Genomic DNA, 18,507 nt, shown 5'->3' with positions numbered 1-18,507 from the left:
GGGCACTGGAGGAGCAGAGGTGCTGGTCACTGAGGGGTGGTTAGAAGAGGCAAATGCTGACACAATGCCACCCCCTGAGGAAGTGAGAGAAGGAGGGGGCACTGGAGGAGCAGAAGAGCTGGTCACTGAGGGGTGGTTAGCAGAGGCAAATGCTGACACAATGCCATCCCCTGAGGAAGTGAGAGAAGGAGGGGGCACTGGAGGAGCAGAAGAGCTGGTCACTGAGGGGTGGTTAGCAGAGGCAAATGCTGACACAATGCCATCCCCTGAGGAAGTGAGAGAAGGAGGGGGCACTGGGGGAGCAGAAGAGCTGGTCACTGAAGGGTGGTTAGAAGAGGCAAATGCTGACACAATGGCATTCCTTGAGGAAGTGAGGAAATTAGTGGGCACTGGAGGAGCAGAGGTGCTAGTCACTGATGGGTGGTTAGAAGAGGCAAATGCTGACACAATGCCATCCCCTGAGGAAGTGAGAGAAGGAGGGGGCACTGGAGGAACAGAGGTGCTGGGCACTGATGGGTGGTTAGAAGAGGCAAATGCTGACCCAATGGCATCCCCTGAGGAAATGATGGAAGGAAGGGGCACTGGAGGAGCAGAGGTGCTGGTCACTGAGGGGTGGTTAGAAGAGGCAGGAATAAGAGTAGGTGATGACTGTGACAACTCAGCAATGGGCAGCGATGATGTTGATGGAATAAGAAAGGAAGTAGAGGAATTATGTGACACCGCCACAGATGCGCCCGCATGGCTCCTATCGGTGACTCTCTTCTTCCCCGCACTTTTTTCAGTCTCTGTCCGCCTCTTCACGGCTCTCGGTACAAACATTATAATTCCAACCCGCAACACCGATCATCACATCTGACACAAAAGCACAACTTCCTGTCTGTCAGCCAATGCGAATACACCGGCGCCGTGTCAGCCAATCATCGCCTTCTATTCTCCACACATGGGCTCCGTATCAGTCAATGGTCGCCACCTCCTCCTCACCCACCGGCGCTCAGTAATGAGGTCACTAGTTCTACTTCCGTATACACGCCCCCATGTCACTGATGTCAGTGTTGTGAGAGCGTCAGAGATATTGTATTTGTTTTATTATAAGAGGGTCAGTTTGGCAGGCATCACATTCTTATGTTGGAACCTTCTACACTAGCGATGTTAATCGGGACATACTAAAAGGAATGACAGAACGGAATGCCCATAGACATTACCAGGATGATGGAATGCCCATAGAGAATAATGGAACAGAAGGGAATGTCCATAGAGAATAATGGAATAGAAGGGAATGCATATAGAGAATAATGGAACAGACGGGAATGCCCATAGAAAATAATGGAATAGAAGGAAATGCCCATAGAAAATAATGGAATAGAAGGGAATGCCCATAGAAAATAATGGAATAGAAGGGAATGCCCATAGAGAATAATGGAACAGAAGGGAATGCCTATACAAAATAATGGAATAGAAGGGAATGCCCATAGAGAATAATGGAATAGAAGGGAATGCCCATAGAAAATAATGGAACAGAAGGGAATGCCTATAGAAAATAAAGGTACAGAAGGGAATGCCCATATAAAATAATGGAACAGACGGGAATGCCCATAGAAAATAATGGAATAGAAGGGAATGTCCATAGAAAATAATGAAACAGAAGGAAATGCCCATAGAAAATAATGGAATAGAAGGGAATGCCCTCAGAAAATAATGGAACAGAAGGAAATGCCCATAGAAAATAATGGAATAGAAGGGAATGCCCATAGAAAATAATGGAACAGAAGAGAATGCTGAGTGAAGGAGGGGGCACTGGAGGAGCAGAAGAGCTGGTCACTGAAGGGTGGTTAGAAGAGGCAAATGCTGACACAATGCCATCCCCTGAGGAAGTGAGAGAAGGAGGGGGCACTGGAGGAGCAGAGGTGCTGGTCACTGAGGGGTGGTTAGAAGAGGCAAATGCTGACACAATGCCATCCCCTGAGGAAGTGAGGGAAGGAAGGGGCACTGGAGGAGCAGAAGAGCTGGTCACTGAGGGGTGGTTAGCAGAGGCAAATGCTGACACAATGCCATCCCCTGAGGAAGTGAGAGAAGGAGGGGGCACTGGAGGAGCAGAAGAGCTGGTCACTGAGGGGTGGTTAGCAGAGGCAAATGCTGACACAATGCCATCCCCTGAGGAAGTGAGAGAAGGAGGGGGCACTGGAGGAGCAGAAGAGCTGGTCACTGAAGGGTGGTTAGAAGAGGCAAATGCTGACACAATGGCATTCCTTGAGCAAGTGAGGAAATTAGTGGGCACTGGAGGAGCAGAGGTGCTGGTCACTGAAGGGTGGTTAGAAGAGGCAAATGCTGACACAATGGCATTCCTTGAGGAAGTGAGGAAATTAGTGGGCACTGGAGGAGCAGAGGTGCTGGTCACTGATGGGTGGTTAGAAGAGGCAAATGCTGACACAATGCCACCCCCTGAGGAAGTGAGAGAAGGAGGGGGCACTGGAGGAACAGAGGTGCTGGGCACTGATGGGTGGTTAGAAGAGGCAAATGCTGACCCAATGGCATCCCCTGAGGAAATGATGGAAGGAAGGGGCATGCCCATAGAATAGAATGCCCATAGAGAATAATGGAATAGAAGGGAATGCCCATAGAGAATAATGGAATAGAAGGGAATGCCCATAGAAAATAATGGAACAGAGGGGAATGCCCATAAAAAATAATGGAACAGAAGAGAATGCCCATAGAGAATAATGGAATAGAAGGGAATGCCCATAGAGAATAATGGAATAGAAGGGAATGCCCATAGAAAATAATGGAACAGAGGCGAATGCCCATAGAAAATAATGGAACAGAAGAGAATGACCATAGAGAATAATGGAATAGAAGGGAATGCCCATAGAGAATAATGGAATAGAAGGGAATGCCCATAGAAAATAATGGAACAGAGGGGAATGCCCATAGAAAATAATGGAACAGAAGGGAATGCCTATAGAGAATAATGGAATGGAAGGGAATGCCCATAGAGCATAATGGAATGGAAGGGAATGCCCATAGAGAATAATGGAATAGGAGGGAATGCCCATAGAGAATAATGGAATAGAAGGGAATGCCCATAGAGAATAATGGAACAGAAGGGAATGCCCATAGAGAATAATTGAAAATAATATATTCTCCAATATTAATCCTGCTTAATCTCAATTTTAAACATCGCCAGTGAACTTTATTTGGTACGCTGAATGGTTCTGATGCCAAGTAACATCTTGCTTCCCATGATACTCTATAGGCATTCCTTTCTGTCATTCACCCTTTTCATTCCATAGATAACAGCTATAATCCCAAATAATTTCAATTTTATAATTTTCTACTCTACTTGGGGACCACCTGTGGTAAAACCTTAGTTGTTATGTTTCTTAGATCTGCCTGTGAATGATTTTATGTTTTGCTTCCCATAATACTGTATGGACACTCCATTCTGTCATTCACCCTTGTAATTCCATAGAAAACAATAATAATCCCACTTCGACTCGATTTTAAACATCACTACTGAACGTAGAGAGTATGTCTGCTAAGGATTAATTTAGAATGTTTCATGGTTCTGACTCCAGGTCACATCTTGCGTCCCATTATATTCTTTGGACATTCCTTTGTGTCCATTCCATAGCAAACAGCTACAGTGCATCTGGAAAGTACTCACAGTGCTTCACTTTCTCCACAGTTTGGTATGTTACAGCCTTTTTCCCAAATACATTACCACAAGGACCAAAAAGTTTTACCCCTTTAATGATCAGGCCATTTTTTGCATTTTGGCACTGCGTGGCTTTAACTGGTAATTGTGCAGTCATGCAATGCTGTACCCAAACAAAATTTATGTCCTATGTGGTATTTGATCTTCTCTGTGGTTTTTATTTTTTACGATATAAACGAAAAAAGACGGCAAATTTTTTACATTTTCTACTTATTCTTATAAAAAATATCCAATAAACACAATGTTTGTCATACATTTAGGACAAAATGTATTTAGCTACATGTCTTTGATAAAAAAATCTCAATCAGTGTATATTTATTGTTTTGCGCAAAAGTTATACTGTAGTCTACGAACTATGGTATATATACTGGAATTTACGCAGCTTTTACTTTCTAACTGCCTATCTCATTTCTTGAAGTGCTAAAATGGCAGGGCAGTACAAAACCCCCCTAAATTACCCCTTTTTGGAAAGTAGATACACCAAGGAATATCCTGAGAGGCATGTTAAGCCCATTGACTATTTCATTTTTTTTTCTCACAGGTGTTTAAAAAATTAATTTTTTTTTTTTTTTTTTTTTTTTACAAATTTCTCATTGAATTGATATATTGCTCACACATGCCATAGATATATTGTATAATGACACCCCAAAATGCATTCTGCTGCTTCTCCTGAGTACAGAGATATCCTACGTGGGAGACTTTTTGGCAGTGTAGATGCGTACAGGACCCCAAAAACCAATCACTGCCTTCAGGCTTTCTAAGGGCATAAATTGTTGATTTCACTCCTCACTACCTATCACAGTTTCGGGGGCCATGAAATGCCAACATAGCACACCCCCCCCCCCCCAAATTACCCCTTTTCAGAAACCCTAAGCTATATGTACATTGTACGAAACAATGTACATGTATGTAGCTTCTTGTAGTAGTTAGTGTGGGTGCGCGCCCACGCCGATCATCTAGAGGTGGAGCCAATCAGGGTGTCTGGCAGCTGCAATGTCTGCAGGGCACACCCAGATCGCTCCCCATGGAGACAGAACGGCGGTCTGCCAATGTAAACATGGCAGACCGCTGTTCTGTGAGCAATGAACACAGGGATCCTGTGTTCCTCCTATTTAGGAACACAGGTCTCTGTGTTCATCCAGTGAGCCCATCCACTATGCAGTTAGAAAGCACCCCCTAGGCACACATTTAACCCTTTGATCGCCCCTGGTATTAACTCCTTCCCTGCCAGTGTCATTAGTAGAGTAAGAGTGCATATTTTTAGCACTGATTACTGTAGTAATGCCACTGGTCCCCCCAAAAGTGTAAAAAATGTCAGGAGTCCGATCTGTCTGCCGCAATGTTGCAGTCCCGCTAAAAATCGCTAATCGCCGCCATTACTAGTAAAAAAATAAAAATGACATGAATCTTTCCCCTAGTTTGTAGACGAGATAACTTTTGCACAAACCAATTAATAAACACTTATTGGGATTTTTTTTTACCAAAAATATGTAGCAGAATCTATATTGGCCTAAAATTATGAAAAAATTTGATTTTTAGTTTTTTTTTATTGGGAATGTTTTATAGCAGAAAGTAAAACATATTGTTTTTTTTTTTTTTCAGAATTGTCGCTATTTTTTTGTATATAGTGCAAAAAATAAAAATATCAGAGGTAATCCAATACCACCAAAAGAAAGCTCTATTTGTGGGAAAAAAAGGACATCGATATTATTTGGGTACAGCGTTGTACGACCGCGCAATTGTCAGTTAAAGTAACGCAGTGCCGTATTGCAAAAAATGGCATAGTCATAAAGGGGGTAAAACCTTCTGGTCCTTGAGTGGTTAAATTATATATTGCGCAAACATGCCATGGGTATATGTGAAATGACACCCCAAAATACATTCTGCTGCTTCTCCTGAGTATGGGAATACCACATGTGTGGTGCAGCTAGACTGCCAAAAAGTCTCACACATGTGGTGTCTCCATACTCAGGAGAAGCAGCAGAATGTATTTTGGGTGTCATTTTACATATAGCCATGGCATGTTTGAGCAATATATAATTTAGTGATAACTTTGTGTAAAACAATTTTTTTGTAATTTTCCCGAAAATTATGGCAAAATATAAAATATTCCATGAACTCAACATGTCTCTCAGCAAGTAGCTTGGAGTGTCATGCAATTGTAGCACCTCAGCAACAGGGGAATGGGCTTGGGTATGCCTGACCTTAGCAGGGAGCTCTACTCCATCAACAGAGCTATCTGTCAGGGTGCCCCTGCTCTCTACAGGTTCGAATACTGAGCATGATTCTGACAGTCAGGACTCCCCATCCCTCTCATCTGTCATGCTCAGAATTGTGTAGGCTTCTTCACTAGTGTACCTCTGTTTGGACATTTTGGCCATTTAAATTATAGGTACCTAGTGATACTCACAGGTAAAAAAGTACCTGGTTGTCAAGGACTGTTTGAACCGCTGCAAAAAAATGTAATTGCTAGTGCTAGCAGAGATATGGCCTGACTTTGCTAACGCTGCTGTTTTGTGTACTGTGTATTAGAAGTGACAGTGATCTACTAATACTGCACTTGTTTGGGGGGCGGATGGAGGGGCTAAACGCAGGGGCTGGCAGGTGTGGGGGCTGATCCTGCTTTTTGGGAACACTATACTATTGGGGAAGCTAATATAGTTCTGATTAGATCAAAGATATTGATCCGTTCAGACTATGCTAGTAATGGAGATGTATAGTGTGTGTCTTAATGTTACTGGCAATCAAAGGATTAAAACGGATTAGTGAATATGTGGCGGGAAATCTGACGCTGTCTGGGATAGACGCTGACGCTAACTGGTGTTACCCGTGACACTAATACAGTGATCAAAAATAGATCTGTACACTGTACTAATGACACTGTGACAGGGAGTGAAAAGGTTAACTAGGGGGCGATCAAGGGGTTAAAACTTTATTAGGGAATATGTGGCGGGACCTTGACACTATATAAGAATGATAATACCTGACGCTGACGCTAACTGGCATCACCTGTGACACTAATACAGGGATTAGAAAACAAAATCTGTACACTGTAATAATGACACTGTGACAGGGAGTGGAAGGGTTAACTTGGGGTGATCAAGGGGTTAAACTCTATTAGGGAATATATGGCGGGTACCCTGAACCTATCTGGGACTGACGCTAACTGCCCCTAATGCTATTTAATGTCACAAGTGACACCAATACAGTGATCAATAAAAAAATCTGTACACTGTACTTATTAACACTGTGAGATTGAGTGAAATAGTTTACTTGGGGGGGGGGGGGCGCGATAAAGGGGTTAAATGTGCCTAACTGTGTGTTGTGGTGTCAGTGTAGTGCTCTTACTCACTGTGGATGCTCTCTCCTCTCACGCTGGAACTGAAAAGGGCTCCAGGAGAGGAGATTGCATTACTTCCTGTGCCCGTGTTTACATTAAACCGGCACAGGAGGTTCTGTGATTTGTCAGAACCAATCAGCAGATCCAGGCCATAAAACATTGGCCTGGACCTGATGATTGATTGGTTTTGAATACAATCCGATCGTCATGGGGATGGCCGGCATGTGCGCGCCCCCTACCAGCGAATCGCCTACAGGTACGGGATTTCCCGCAAACCAGGCCGCCCTGCTGCAGTATATGTACGTAGGGAGGTCCGGAAGTGGTTAATTTGAGTTCCCTCTGTACAGTTTGTGTCATTCCCATTGCTTTCTTTCCCCTTTAGCAACAGTAAATCTTTTTTTTTTTTCACAATTTTAAACTTTATTCAATAATAAAATGTCATACAAAATGCAAAACAATGGTAAAGTGACTTATATAAACATCATGAAAACAAATAGTTACAGTAACATTCAGCATTATTAGCAGTCAATCTTAACACTATCATCAAAGCAGCCTCTAGCGGCTCTGATTTTAGGCACAGTACCGAGAATAGAGAGCATCTGAGCATGTGCAGAATGGGATGAATCCAGTGCATTACTGGATTTTCAACAGCATATACACACTAATTCGCATGATTTTAATATTTTACATAGCTATACCTGCAGTGATCTGCAATGATCTATCATGACTTAGTTTAACTTTAAATATGTAGTTAGCATGCTTCCAAGAAAATCTTCATTACTGCTTGTTCTCTACTACTGCCACCAATTTTCACCCATCCAGAGAGGTTCTCAGCATGTTTTCTGGCAGTTCTCATCTTTCCAGCATTACAGAAAATCTGACAGAACTTTCTTGCTGTGCTGACTGATAAGTCGTTTGTGCCCGCTGTTCAGTCTGGTATTGGTGGATCTTTCGATATCTTTGCCTCTTAGGAGAGATCTGTTGTCACAAGGTCAGTGGATCCATTTTGACCTGAGTAGTTTGAATTTGATGGCTTGGAGATTGAGTGAAGACCAAATGGTAGACTCTCTTCTCCAGTGATTAATATGGTTCTCAAGTACCAAAAGCTGTTGACATAGGCATCTTATCATGGAATCTGGAGGTTGCTCATCCAGCGGGTTGAAAAAAGAAAAATAATCCAATTCCTCCGTCCACACACACTTGAGGTGGGTGGGAGAAGCCTCTTCATTGTTCTATTGTATTCTGACAGCAGGGAGACTCCACCGCTGTCTGAATACACAGATCATCACGGCTGACTTCTACTTGCAGTGCTGATCGAGTGTTTTTTATCTGACTGGGTGGTGGAACAAAAGTCAATCGGCAGATCGACTTATGTTCAACTGCATTGGCCACACATGGATCTAAATTTAGCCAGTCTTTGCTGAACTGGCCGAATTGTAATCCATGTATGGAAAGCTTTAAAAAAAGTGTTCTTAAAGGCAGGCGAGCCATTCTGTATGTTCTTTGAGAGAAAATGCATCCTTATAGCAGCTCCAAGATTCCTAACCAAAGTTTCCTCAGAATTCCACCAAGATTGAGATATATGCCTGCCAGCTCTGGTACAATTGGATGCGTCTGTGGAGGAGCAAAGATAGGCAACATTTAGTTGGACTGTTGGAAACATATTTACGAAGCAAGCAACCCTTCCAAAAGAAGAATTTCCCTTTTTTGCCTTTACATCAGACCCAAGGAAGTGGAGAGCAGTGAAGCCTACCATGATTCTGACAAAGACCAGGGGGTTGATTTACTAAAGGCAAATTTACTGTGCACTTGCTCCAGAGCTCAGTAAATGAGGTAAAGCTTCACTTTGTAATGATTATTCAATCACATGCAAGTAGAATAAAAAACAGCATTTTTTCTTGCACATAATTGGATGATATAAATCAGCAGAGCTTCCCCTCAGATCTAGAGCAACTGCACTTGCAGTGCACAGCATATTTGTCGTTAGTAAATCAAACTCCATAGAGGCTGCTTATGCTTCAACCGAACGTCCTTATCCATCTGGTTTCACAGCACATTCAGTGCCAAAATACCTACTAGTATTTAAAGAGAATTACATTTTAATAATCTGCTAATCAGCAAAGGTGTATTTTTGCTGGCGGGGGAGGAGGGAAGCCAGCAGTACTGTGAGGGTTAATCATGTCTGGTGAATCCTAAACACAGGAGCGATCAGTACTGATCACTCACTGTGTTCATTCAGAAAAGGAAGGGGCTTGTAAATGATATAAAACCGCCCCCTGCTTTCCATACTGAACCTGATCCTTCTGTGCCCTGCAGCAGCTGGTGGGAAAGGAGGAAAGCACACGTGGGTGGTATTGAGAGCAGCGGGAAGAGGGGGGTGCTGGTTACGGGCATAGGTACAGTAGATTCCCCTGCAGTGGGATTAGTGGGGCCCAGTGCTGGAACTTTGCTAGTGAGAGTTTGCAGCTGCTTCCTCGAGCCCTCTCCACTGTCTGCCTCTGCCTTGTTCCCTCCGCCCCCCTTCTTCCTTGTACATTGCTTGGCCCAAGGCAGCTGCCTATTGCTGGCCTTTACACATATATATATATATATATATATATATATATATATATATATATATATTGTGACAGGAAGTCAGGAAAATCTATGGGTGTTGTCACTGACGGGAGATATATTTCTGCTTGGTTTAGACAATTCACTAATTGCTATCAGGTGTCGGCTGCAGAGGTAGGCAGGAAGGTGTACGGAAGTTGAGAACACTTTCAGCTGTCTCCTGAGGCTGTGTAAGCTGGGGAGAGCAGTCAGATGAGAGACTTCTAAAGGTGAGGTGTTGAATTTTTTTCTGTGTAAAGAAAACACAAATGGACATTTGAGTGTCTGCTGTAGAACCAGCAGGGTCTGCCCAAAGAGTAGGTTGGGAAGACTCCTTAGATAGGTTCCGGTGTGTGAGAAGGTAGACGCCCACAGTGGCCAGGATTTATTTTGTGTTTTGTTTTATTTTGATGTTTTTGCTGCATGCACTGTTTTGAAGAAATTGGACGAATAAACCATAAACTGTTGTTTTCAACCACTCCTCGGCTATCTCCCTGTGTGACGAACCCCCCCCCAAAAGGGGTTATCCACACCCGCTACCGAGCTAATCCCTCACATATGGTGGAGTGCCGCGGGCAGTTAAAGTAAACCCAAAAAAAAAATGGAGGAAATACTGAAACAACTGATTATATCGAATGCAGCCCAACAGCAGGCAAATGCAGCTCAACAGCAGGCAAATGCGGATTTTCAGCGGAGCTTTGCAGCTCAACAACAAGCTCACCGAGAGGCCATTGAAGGCGTGGAACAGAGACACCAGCAGCAAATGGAGGCCATTGTGAAACAGCTTCAGAGACAGCAGACCGAGGTTGGGAGTCAGGCCAGTAACATACCGACTTTTCGGGTAAACCACTTATTGCCAAAGATGACTACAGATGAGGACCCTGAGATGTTTCTGACCACGTTTGAAAGAACAGCGGAGAAAGAGAGTTGGCCTAAAGAACAGTGGGCTGGACTAGTGGCCCCCCTATTAGCTGGAGAAGCCCAAAAGGCATATTTTGACTTGGAACTTGCAGATGCAAAAAACTATGATCGATTAAAAGTGGAAATATTGGCACGTTTTGGGGTAACCTTGGATGTCCGTGCTCAGCGGGTCCACAATTGGAGTTATCAGCTGAAGAAACCACCCCGGTCGCAGATGTATGACCTCATCCATTTGGCTAAGAAATGGCTGCAGCCAGAAATTCTGTCCGGACCAGAAATTTTGGAGCGAGTAGTCATGGACAAATTTCTTAGGTCTCTTCCTAACACCCTGCAGAAATGGGTAAGCCATGGTGGTCCGGAAACCGCAGACAAATTAGTAGACCTGGTCGAAAGGTACCTAACAACTGAGAATTTGACCTCTTTTTCCAGAGATGCACAGACTTTTCACCCCAAGACCAGACCCTCCCCACCTATAAGTAAGACTGCGTCAGGGGATGGGGGTGGAGAGAGGATCCAAAGAGCAACTCGAGGTGTTAGTAGGACTACTACTAATGTTTAGCGAGAGCGACCTGGAAGACCCATCCCACAGGAGAGGACTGGAAGGTTGATTTGTTACCGTTGCCGGGAAGAGGGACATGTAGCAGCAGTTTGCCCAGCGGTTTGCCCAGTGGATGATGAACCCATGCATTGTGACTTTCTGACAGAGAGACGACAGTCCTTTTTTGCAACCACATACACTGCAGTAAAGGGGAATGAGAAACCTTTATATAGAATGTGTTTAGATGGTAAAGATGTTGTGGTATTGTTGGATTCAGGTAGCCTGGTTACCTTAGTGAGAAGTGATCTAGTGGTGAAAAAAAACGTACATCCTAGGAAAATGGCGGTAGTTTGTGTACATGGGGACACTCGAGAATATCCGGTGACTACAGTTTCCTTTGAAACCTCCCTCGGTAACTTGTGTCACCAAGTGGGTTTAGTTCCCAAACTGCCACATGACGCCATTGTGGGAAGGGATTTCCCAAAATTCTGGGAACTCTGGGATTGCCCAGATTCCCCAGTAGGTGGTTCTTCTGAGCCTGAACCATCTACTCCAGAATCCTCTAACTGTGAGGATTATCCTGAGTTTCCGTGCTCAGTCTTAGCCGGGGAAACACCAGTCCCTAGGGAGGAGCCTGCTACCTCAGAAGAGGAACAGCGGCCGTTAGGGTTGGATGACCTTAAAGTGCACCGAGAAAATTTTATCACTGAGCAATTGAGGGACCCCACATTGCTAAGAGCCCGGGAGAATGTAGTGAAGATAGATGGGGAGCTAGTTAACCCTGACGAGAGGATTACCCTCCCTTACTTCATTATTGAGAGGGACCTCTTATATCGAGTGTCACAGAGGATAGAGGACACTGTTGAGCAACTGGTAGTGCCTAAACCGTACCGCAAGATGGTTTTGGAACTGGCCCATGGGCACATTCTTGGGGGACATTTGGGAGCAGAAAAAACCCGGGAGAGAATCACCCAGAGGTTTTATTGGCCTGGGATCACTAAGGAAGTGGAATTGTACTGCTCTTCCTGTCCAGTGTGTCAGATTAATGCACCCATGCCCCATTTCCGTAGTCCTTTGGTACCCCTGCCCATTATCGAGGTTCCTTTTGAGAGGATCGCCATGGATTTGGTTGGGCCCTTACTGAAGTCCACAAGAGGGCACCAGCACATCTTGGTGATAATGGATTATGCCACCCGTTACCCAGAAGCGATTCCTCTCCGAAATACCTCTGCTAAAACCATAGCCAAGGAGTTATTTCAAGTTGTCACCCGGGTGGGTCTACCTAAGGAAATCCTAACTGACCAGGGCACCCCGTTTATGTCCAGGGTGACAAGAGAACTTTGTAAACTCCTGAAAGTGACCCAGTTACGTACCTCAGTATATCACCCTCAAACAGATGGGTTAGTGGAGAGGTTTAATAAAACGTTAAAACAAATGTTGAGGAAGGTGGTGGATAAAGACGGAAAGAATTGGGATTATCTGCTCCCTTATCTGATGTTTGCCATAAGAGAGGTTCCCCAATCATCCACAGGGTTCTCTCCGTTTGAGTTGCTGTATGGGAGGCACCCCCGGGGCCTACTTGACATTGCCAGGGAAACATGGGAGAGTGAGAGTTCCCCTCATCGAAGTGTGATTGAGCATGTTGCCCAAATGCAAGATAGAATTGCCCAAGTGATGCCGATTGTGAAGGCACATTTAGCCCAAGCCCAGTTGGCTCAACAAAGGATTTACAATCGTGGGGCCCAGGTCCGTTCTTTTGCACCTGGTGATAGGGTGTTGGTGTTGGTCCCCACGGTCGAAAGTAAATTCCTAGCCAAATGGCAGGGGCCCTATGAAGTATTGGAGAAAATAGGGATGGTGAATTATAAAATTAGCCAACCAGGAAGACGAAAACCTGAGCAGCTCTATCACGTGAACTTGTTAAAACCATGGAAGGATAGAGAGTCCTTGGTCGCTGAGACTACCCGAGTTTCTGCTCCAGTTCACCTGGCTGTCCCTGAAGTTGGGATAGCAGAGACTCTGTCCAAACTTCAGAAACAGGAGGTTAAAGAATTTGTGCTCCGTAATAGGGAGAAGTTTTCAGATCTGCCAGGTTGGGTCTCGGGAGTTAAACATGACATTATCACCACCCCAGGGGATAAGGTCAAGTTAAAGCCTTATAGAATTCCAGAAGCCCGGCGAGATGCCATTCGCCAGGAAGTAAAAAAAATGCTTGAGTTGGGGGTGATAGAAGAGTCAAATAGTGATTGGTCCAGTCCCATTGTCTTAGTGCCCAAACCAGATGGAAGTTGGCGGTTTTGTAATGATTTTCGCCGCCTGAATAAAATCACTAAGTTTGACACCTATCCTATGCCCCGCATAGATGAACTAATTGATCGCCTAGGCACTGCCCGGTACATGACCACGTTAGACCTTACCAAGGGTTATTGGCAAATTCCTCTCTCGGGGTCGGCCAGGGAAAAAACAGCATTTGTAACTCCAGACGGATCTTTCCAATATCGGAGGATGCCTTTTGGGTTACAGAATGCTCCTGCCACATTCCAACGCACCATGGATAAGACCCTTCGGCCTCATCTAGCCTATGCTGCTGCATACCTCGATGACGTGGTCATTCACAGTGAGGATTGGGACTCACACTTACCAAAAGTTCAGGCTGTGTTGGATTCCATCTGGAAAGCTGGGTTTACAGCCAATCCAAAAAAATGTACCATTGGGCTAGAAGAGGCGAAGTATCTGGGGTATACCATTGGTAGAGGTCTAATCAAGCCCCAAATAAACAAAGTTGAAGCTATTAAGGATTGGCCACGTCCCACCAGCAAGAAACAGGTTCGTGCATTTTTGGGGATTGCAGGTTATTATCGCCGTTTTATTCCCCATTTTGCCTCACAGGCTGCTTCCCTGACCAATCTGACCAAAGGGAAGGAGTCTGTCATGATCAAATGGACTCCCGAGGCAGAAACAGCTTTTCAGGCTTTAAAACAGGCTTTATGTAGCCAGCCAGTTTTAAAGTCGCCTGATTTTTCACGAGACTTTGTGGTCCAGACAGATGCATCAAATGTGGGTTTAGGAGCTGTACTGTCCCAGATTATCAATGGGGAAGAACACCCTGTTATGTACCTCAGCCGAAAGTTGAAGGCCCATGAAGAGAATTATGCCACCATTGAGAAAGAGTGTTTGGCGGTGAAATGGGCCTTGGATTCTCTCCGATACTACCTCCTGGGTAGACAGTTTGAACTGGTGACGGATCACGCCCCATTGAAGTGGATGGCACAGAACAAGGAGACCAATAGGAGAATAAATAGGTGGTTTCTGGCCCTTCAGGAATTTAGTTTTGTGGTAACGCATCGCCCCGGTGTTCAAATGGGGAATGCAGATGGTTTGTCCCGTGCACATGCGTGCCTGTCAACCTGTGTCCCAACCCTAGGGTTGAAACAAGAGGGGGGGGTATGTGACAGGAAGTCAGGAAAATCTATGGGTGTTGTCACTGACGGGAGATATATTTCTGCTTGGTTTAGACAATTCACTAATTGCTATCAGGTGTCGGCTGCAGAGGTAGGCAGGAAGGTGTACGGAAGTTGAGAACACTTTCAGCTGTCTCCTGAGGCTGTGTAAGCTGGGGAGAGCAGTCAGATGAGAGACTTCTAAAGGTGAGGTGTTGAATTTTTTTCTGTGTAAAGAAAACACAAATGGACATTTGAGTGTCTGCTGTAGAACCAGCAGGGTCTGCCCAAAGAGTAGGTTGGGAAGACTCCTTAGATAGGTTCCGGTGTGTGAGAAGGTAGACGCCCACAGTGGCCAGGATTTATTTTGTGTTTTGTTTTATTTTGATGTTTTTGCTGCATGCACTGTTTTGAAGAAATTGGACGAATAAACCATAAACTGTTGTTTTCAACCACTCCTCGGCTATCTCCCTGTGTGACGAACCCCCCCCCAAAAGGGGTTATCCACACCCGCTACCGAGCTAATCCCTCACAATATATATATATATATATATATATATACAGTGCCTTGCGAAAGTATTCGGCCCCCTTGAACTTTGCAAACTTTTGCCACATTTCAGGCTTCAAACATAAAGATATAAAACTGTAATTTTTTGTGAAGAATCAACAACAAGTGGGACACAATCATGAAGTGAAAGGAAATGTATTGGATATTTCAAACTTCGTAGATTTGCAGTGGTCTGATACTCCTTCCATTTCAATATTATCGCTTGCACAGTTCTCCTTGGGATGTTTAAAGCTTGGGAAATCTTTTTGTATCCAAATCCGGCTTTAAACTTCTCCACAACAGTATCTCGGACCTGCCTGGTGTGTTCCTTGTTCTTCATGATGCTCTCTGCGCTTTGAACAGACCTCTGAGACTATCACAGTGCAGGTGCATTTATACGGAGACTTGATTACACACAGGTGGATTCTATTTATCATCATCAGTCATTTAGGTCAACATTGGATCATTCAGAGATCCTCACTGAACTTCTGGAGAGAGTTTGCTGCACTGAAAGTAAGGGGGCTGAATAATTTTGCATGCCAAATTTCTCAGTTTTTTATTTGTTAAAAAATTTGAAATATCCAATAAATTTCATTCCACTTCATGATTGTGTCCCACTTGTTGATTCTTCACAAAAAATTACAGTTTTATATCTTTATGTTTGAAGCCTGAAATGTGGCAAAAGGTTGAAAAGTTCAAGGGGGCCAAATACTTTCGCAAAGCACTGTGTATATATATATATATATAAGAGATATATATAATAGCTACAAACCAAAAAATTACAAGAAAAGGTTGTAAAGACATCAACTTTTAATTAGACTTAAAGTAGAACTACAGGCACAGTTATTATTTTCCATTTTGTATAGGGCAAGGGAGGGTTATAACCCCTGTCAGATTTTTTTTTGCAATCTGTGTCCCATTGCGGAGGTTTCCCTTCACTTCCTGTCCAATAACCAAACAGGAAGTGAGAGGAAATCCTTGTAAATTAAAGAAATTTCTTGGGGACCCCATGTCCCCAGAACTAGTGCCCCCCATTGGAAGATTTCCCCTCTATTACTTTTTTGGGGGCCACCCAAAGTTTGGGATTTTCTTTTACTTTCACTTTTAATGATAATGGTAAACAGGACAAATAGAAAGAGTGAATCTCGGGGGCACAGACAGCAATAAAAACTGACAGGTGTTTTAATCCCTCTCCACTCTATCCAAAAGTACAAAAAAGTTTTGCCTTTAGTTTTTACTTAAAACTGCTGTAAAAGTACTCCTTTGCACAGGTTACTCCATTGCTGGTCAGAAAGTGAGGTGTTGCTCACTGATAAAAAAGCTGCGGAATGTCACTTGTCAGTGAGGGAGTGATGCCTTGCTCATCCAGCCAGCCAACAAGGGAGCGACCTGTGCAAATGGATGAGTAATATTCTTTCCTGCCTTGTCCCGCATAATAATTCTGTTGCTTACAACTTGTCATTAGCGACAGCATTACAACTGTGAAATGTGTCTTGATGTGACCATTATAGGCATATAACAATAGCTCACATGCAGTTTATGGTACGAAGGGAAACAAACAAAGGGTTTTCCTAAATTCCTGTGGAACACAAGATTCTGTAAAGTGTAATAAATGAATGAATTGCTATTAGTAAACTGAACCCCAAGACCAAGTTGATATCTAGCAACAGTGACAATGACATGAATTGGAAAAATAAAACAGTTCTACAGCTGCTTAGGAAGTTGCAGTAGCAGGTTTTTTTTTAAAACAAAAGGGGAATTTCTGAAGACCAGAGCAGCTGTGCATGGCAACCAACCAACTTCTATCTTTTATTTTCAAACCTTGAGTTCTGGCCTCGGGGGTCAAATTTAGATAAAAATACCCCCGGGACAGTCAGGGCTAGTACATTCCACAATGGATAGCCTCTGTACTGTCCCGGGTCGCACTTACCTGTAAGAAGAAGTACTTACCTTGAAAAGTTCTTCTCCAGCGCTGCCATCTCAGGTGTGGGCAGCTGAAGCCAGCGCGTCCTCTTCTGAAGCCTCTTCGGTGACGTCGGAGTCCCACAATGCACTGCACCGGCCCTGCTCGTCACTTCCGGTGCAGGCGCGGCATCCCTGCACAGCTTCTGGGCATGCCCAGAAGCTGTTTAGCAGGGAATGCCGTGCCTGCACCGGAAGTGACGAGCAGGGCTGGTGCAGGCGCATTGATTCCTGGGAGTGATGACGTTCAGCTCCCAGGAGTCATCGCAAACTGGAAGAGACGGCGTGGGCCGCGGCCGCAGAGGGAGGAAGTGGAAGGTAGGTGAGTATATTTTCTTCAATATCAAGGTAAGTAACTTTTTCAGGTGGCCCTCAGCAAGCGGAGGCCCAAAATCGATTTTTTTTAAAACTCCGCTTTAATGGCCCTTTCACACAGGCTTTCTGGTCAGGTCCACCTTTTTTGCTTTCCTGGTGGACCTGATTGGATGCTCCATGTGGATCTATGGACAGGTTTAAACTCACTTACCTCTAAGTCCATCCAGGTCTGGAAGAAAAAAAACGCAGTCCTTTTCCTTTTTCCAGGCCTATACATGAGGGAATCATGTGCAAGCAAAAATGCTGTTTTTTATTCATCATTTGCAGTGCCTAGTTTCTATCATCCAATCACATGCAAGCAAAAATGCTGTTTTTTATTCATCATTTGCAGTGCCTAGTTTCTATCATCCAATCACATGCAAGCAAAAATGCTGTTTTTTATTTTCCTTGCATGTGATTATTTTCTGCAAAGTGAAGCTTTACATCATTTACTAAGCTCTGGAGCAATTGCACTTCCAGTGCACAGTACATTTGCCTTTAGTAAATCAATCCCATTGTGTATGATTGAAGTCCAGCTTTAAATCTGCTCGGCTTTATAAAGCCTTTTTCTCAGCTAAGCTTACTCTCCTGCATGCATGCTTGAGCTAAAGGCAGATGAATTCCAGGAAGTAAATGCAACATGAAACATTTGCCCTTACTCAAGATGGCTGGGGCCAGAAGTACTAGGGGTTGTTTTTCAAAGTGATTTCTCAACAAAATAAAGTATAGAGACATGGATGTGTGAGTTTGCTGTAAATATTAAAAATGAATGCAATAGTGTTTTTGGTTTGTGGTGCTCAGATGCAGTGAAGGTCCACATAAACATACAGCTGGAGGGGGATGTAGATATGCTGCAGCTGCACCACCTGTCAAACTCGCCAATTCAAATGAAGGGGGTCAAATGCTTGGCTTGTGATTGCAGAATGTTGAAGGAAAACAAAAAAGGCATTCAAGAAGCATCAGGTTTACTTACTGAACACTTTGAAGATGCTGCTTAGCCACCCGTAGTGTGAACGCTCATGGTTTACCGATCTCTTGACTGGAAGGTTTTACCCCCTTAATGACCAGGCCAATTTTTGCGATACGACACTGCGTAACTTT

Source organism: Pelophylax lessonae, assembly GCF_965119305.1.
Source record: "Pelophylax lessonae genome assembly, chromosome: 8".
NCBI classification, from domain to species: domain Eukaryota; kingdom Metazoa; phylum Chordata; class Amphibia; order Anura; family Ranidae; genus Pelophylax; species Pelophylax lessonae.
This window is presented reverse-complemented; position numbering follows the sequence as displayed.